A 6,000-nucleotide genomic window follows, 5' to 3' on the forward strand; every position below is an offset into this window, starting at 1 on the left:
GTGCTGTGGGAATGGACCAAGCTAAAATTGGGGTGAGTGTGTGAGAACCAGCAAGAATACAAAGATGAAGAACATACTGGTACAAAAAAAGGAGTGATATTTTTGAGCGGAATAAGCGTTGTTAAACGATCTCACACTATAAACCAGTCATCGAATGGAGCAATAGAGCGTTGTAAATAGGAACATGAGGTGAATACTACAACCAATGTAATAGTATGAGACTACATATGTCAGAAGTTTCGAGCCACATAATAGATCCTATGACTCAAAACAGTGGATCATAACTTACTCAAAACTCATAACTGTCATCAGTTTCACGTCAGTCAAAACTCTTGATAGTAAAAAAATTCGTGTTGCATGGGGGCTTAATTATATATAATGCAAATATTTTTAGTTTTAGTAGCTGTATGTACGATTACGAGGTCTCGTAACCTGTTGGCCCTGACTAGTTTTTGTATGCAATCTGACTGCATAGAACAACAACAAAGAATGAAATGAAAATTTTCGTTAACACAATTAATTAATTAAGTCCCCAGCAACTATAAAACCTACGAAACCAAAACACAAGTGTAGCTGTTCTGTGTGTGAAGTATGACTCAACGTACACATATGGCACGCTTCTTCAACAAGACAAGAAATTTTAAATACCATTTATACTGAAGTAATTAAAAAAAATAGAAATACTATAAGTACGCAAGAAAACCATAATTACACTCTAATACAAGAACACGAGCCAGATGCTTTGTTGACTGAACCTGTAATGACGCATTATTCAAGACAATGAAATAATGAAAAAAAAGCGAGTTTGTTACCTTCATATATATTGATGAAAAGCACTCTAATCATTACAATATCTTCATTAGAACAACATCTGCTGTCTAGTCCATCAAACAACTGCATAAAACATGGAACAAGCACTCATTACTACAACATCTCCACAAGCACTCCCTACTACGACCTCTCGACAAGAACTCTTCACTACGACGTCTCAGCAAGCACTGCCCACCGCAACTTCTCAATAATCACTGCTAGTGGAGGCGGCGGAACAAAACTTTCTAGCGCGATCTCTGGCGCTGTGGCTCAGTGTAGCCACCTTTCATATGCCCTTCCTCCACGAGCTAGAATTTGATGGTATTTTTTCCAGCATTGGTGGTGAAAATACCACCAAATTCGTTCACAAAAATGCAGACAAAAATAAAAGATTATATTAATACGTAAATATCACATAATCAGATAAAATTCTGGCTTTGCACTGACCTTTCAATAACCTAATATATATAAAATACAGTAAGGAATACAAATTCTTTCATACATGTGACTTTACATAATAGTTTACACAAGTATTATGTGGTTAAACAATATAATCAATAGCGTCAGCAATAACGAATATGTGCAGGTAAGAGTCTCATAACATTTCACAAACAGTAATACACAAAAAATCAGTTTATACAAATATTCACATAAATGATTTCCATAGTTCAAGAAACAAGTAGTTGACAGTTCCAGCAGTAGCACCCAGCAATGGCCAACAGGTGCAAATACCAACAAGTGACATCATTTTAGTAGAAGCAGTTCCATCAGTGGCACCCAGCAATGTTGAGCAGGTGCAGACACCAACAAGTGACATTATTTCAATAGAAGCAGTTCCATCAGTGGCACCCAGCATTGTTGACCAGGTGCAGAGACCAACAAGTGACATTTCAGTAGAAGCAGTTCCATCAGTGGCACCCAGCAATGTTGAACAGGTGCAGACACCAACAAGTGACATTATTTCAGTAGAAGCAGTCAATTAGTGGCACCCAGCAATGTTGATCAGGTGCAGACAGCAACAAGTGACATCATTTCAGTAGAAGCAGTTCCATCAGTGGCACCAGCACTGTTGAGCAGGTGCAGACACCAACAAGTGACGCTATTTCAGTAGAAGCAGTCCATCAGTGGCACCCAGCAATGTTGAATAGGTGCAGACACCAACAAGTGACATTATGTCAGTAGAAGCAGTCCATCAGTGGCACCCAGCATTGTTGAACAGGTGCAGACACCAACAAGTCACATTATCTCAGTATAAGCAGTTCCATCGGTGGCACTCAGCAATGTTGAGCAGATGCAGACAGCAACAAGTGACATTATGTCAGTAGAAGCAGTTCCATCAGTGGCACCCAGTAATGTTGAACAGGTGCTACAGCAACAAGTGACACCATTTCAGTAGAAGCAGTTCCATCAGTGGCACCCAGCAATGTTGAGCAAGTGCAGACAGCAACAAGTGACATCATCTCAGTAGAATCAGTTCCGTCAGTTGCACCCAGCAATGTTGAACAGGTGCTACAGCAACAAGTGACACCATTTCAGTAGAAGCAGTTCTATCAGTGGCACCCAGCAATGTTGAACAGGTGCAGACAGCAGTCCATAATATTCACTATCACTAATCACACTGTTAATCAGAGTTTATCAACAGAAATTAAACATGTCCTAGTGGCACCAATCACGTAGAAAAAGTGCAAGTAACAGTCCATAATATTCACTATCACTAATTAGACAGTTCATCAGCAATAATTAAACATTTCCAGGAGGCATCCACCATGTTGAATAAGTGCAGGTAACAGTCCATAATATTCACCATCACTAATCAGACAGTTCATGCATGAACAACAGTTTGAATACACACACAATTGCTTTTACAAAATTATTGTCAATGCTCTTACACTAAACATACAAATCATAATAAACACACAAATGATATCAGATAATTGTCCTATTAACTATTATAATACACGAATAACAGTAAACCTATAATGTTTATGGGTGTCAGTGCAAGCCACAACAAACAAGAAAAATAATATTTAGGAGATAGGTTGGTACCAATTATCTGGGATTATGAAAGGAAAACACACAAAACACACTCACTCATCTTTCATCCACATTAAGTGCTACTGTGTAGGTGAATAGTGTTAACTGTGTAAATTCAATTCTGTCAAAATTTTATGTTCGACTTGTGTATCAAGTAGTAGTGGCAGCAATGTGTAACAGTCAATAATAGTTAGTCCACGTCATAGTCTTCATGTCAAGACCAATGTTTGCCAAGCCAGATCAAAATGTACAGTTGCTGAACAACTGTCAGTGTGCCAAGATATGCAAATGCTTTCTCTCTCCAAAAAAAGTATATACTGCTTAGTGATTTAACAAAGTGTGTGTGTAGACAATCTTCCTTCTACTTAAGTGATATAGTCTGCCATCTTCATCCTCCTTGTTCCACATAAACCAACAAAAAAAAAAAATATGCGCCTCACTTACTTTACCTCTTATCCACCAAAACTCCAATAATCATCAGCATCACATAAACTTAATATTTCAATAATACTTCTTACGTCGATACATATAAACCTCAGCACCAATATCATTTACCTTACCTCTTGTCCACAAAAATTCCAATAATCATCAACTTTACATAATCTCAATACCTCAATAATACCTCTTTAATACGTCGATACATAAAAACCTTAGCACCAATATAATTTCACTTCCATAACAACTCTTTCTTCTAGTCAGTCTCCTCGAACAAGTACAGATAAAATCCTAGTGCAAACTTCAATTCATCATCCCATACAATCCGAAGACACAATGTCCACACACAACCTCTGTGTAATCCATCTGACCCAAATCTTCTACTCATTATGAATCATAAAATACATTTTGGTTACCTTGTCCATCATTAAATAAAAGAAATGCATACATGACCTCTAACAGCCTTTAGTTTGAATAACTTTCAGTAAGTAAGTACGAGTACGAAGTGTTAATGATCGTAATATTTCACAGTGTGTACACCACTTCAAGAATCATGGCAGAAGCAAACTTGTGGAGTATTTTTTGTGTCAAGTGTCACTTGCTATTTCAAATGCTCACGAAGAATGCAGTGTAATAGCTGTCAATGGTCTAAATATAGTGTTGGTATGTCATGTCGTTAGCTTCCTTCCTATTAGCATAAATTTATACAGCTTCCATTAAACCTCCAGCTCATGTGACTTCAATGAAGTTTCTTCTTCTAATGTCGTTCGTAGCATTATAGCAGTTCATTTTCTTATCTTAAAAATATAAGGCACTGAGCGTAAGCAAAACATGCAACAGCGAGTAAATATACCAGTAGAGAACATAATGTCAACAAGTGGATGCAGCACAATTCCTACAACGAGGCTCTGCCAAGCGAACAATCTATAATTAATACCACAGTGTAACCTAAACTCCACGTTCGTACACAGTATATCAGCATTTCTATACACCAAATTAAAGAGCAGTTATAACAAAAAAACAGAAATGTGTTAATATGCAATCCATACGAAAAGCAGCAAATAGGTATCTTACATAATAAAGAGATCATTGTCATCATATCAGCATAAGCTAATAAGTGTTCATATGTAATCTTAATAAGTAAACATGAAGGCGCAAGCATATAAATCACAAAGTGTAACCTACATACATAACCACATCAGCACAACTAATCAGGTGACAATTATAATTTAAATAAATAAGCACAGCAGGCACATAATAGAAAAATATCACATCAGTGAAAAAAGCAGTGCAGCCAAGTGATGCATAATATACACAAGTAACAACCCTGTTCATTAATCAATCATTGTCAATATCAGTTAACGTACACAAGCACGTCACTTCACAAGTAAATTCATAGAACATGAAATTTAGCACAAAGTATGAATCACGTAATCGGGAGCAGCAAATTACGTCTAAAGTACGTACCTAAATGGAAATATGTTACCTGAAAATAAATTCAGTTAATAGTTACCTTTTTGGTTTATTAGTTTCTTCTTCGAAATTACATTCTTCCTGAAAATTTCTCGATAGCAAGTCCTCTTAACGTCGGACACACACAGAATTTACCTGAAGGTCTTAAATATTTTACACAACCGTATCCTGAAAAATAATGAACGTTAATAACATAATTTATGAAGTCACTATAGCTTTATACTGAATTTAATCGGAGAAATTAGACTGTGAATTTGTTTACGGCTGTCAGTGTATTTGTACTGAGCGCTCGATCAGCTGTAGGCGCGTGACGTAGGAAGTAATTTTTGCGGTCAACGACTGCCTTGTGCGGCGCGCAGACTTCACTGTTGCTTTGAGTATCTGCCGCCGCCGGAACACGGCGCGGTATCCTTGCATTCTCTGCGTGTTTACATGTAACTTAGTCTCTCAAAAGTATGTCATTCCACAAAAATTTTAACGTTAGATATGTGATGTATTCCCTTAGAGCGCCGAGATTTAAGAGTTTCTACTTCGACTGTGTTATCATGAATGATTTTGCGAACCCTATATGGACCGTTATAAAGCAGAAAAAATTTGCGACACAAGCCCTTTTCCTTTGTGAGACAAACGATGAGACTTAATTAACACCTTTTGACCAACTGACAAGGTTTTTAAACGACCAGGACGCTTAGCTGATTTCTCTCTTCTAGCAGCCGCAGATGCAATATTTCGTAGAGCCAGGTTGACAACTTCAGAATTCCGCAGTTTCCGTGTAGGCGGAAAAGGAACGATTTCAGAAATGCGATTTGTCGGTGCTTTGTTTTTTAGTATCAGTATAGGCGGTAAAGAAGTTGAGTCATTAGGAAGTTCATTCAGAATGTTTTGAAAAATATGAAGATACTGATCCCACGTTCTGTGATTCTGATGACAGTAAAGTCGACACAATTTATTGATTTCCTTCATCCATCTCTCTGAAGCGTTAGATTGAGGGTGAAAAAGTGAAATGAAAATTGGATTAATCTTACCACGCCGTAGAGCACGAAGCCAAATTTTAGAACGAAACTGTGATCCATTATCTGATATAAACTTATCAACATGACCCACTTCTTTAAGAAAATGTTTGATGAAAGCGTTAGATACTGAACGAGCTGTTGCTTTGCGTGAAGGTGTAAAACACACATATTTTGATGTCAGTTCCACTGCTACGAAAATGTACGCAAAACCATTAGTAGAACGAACCACTGGACC

The sequence above is a fragment of the Schistocerca cancellata genome, chromosome 2 (assembly GCF_023864275.1).
Source record: "Schistocerca cancellata isolate TAMUIC-IGC-003103 chromosome 2, iqSchCanc2.1, whole genome shotgun sequence".
Lineage (NCBI taxonomy): Eukaryota > Metazoa > Arthropoda > Insecta > Orthoptera > Acrididae > Schistocerca > Schistocerca cancellata.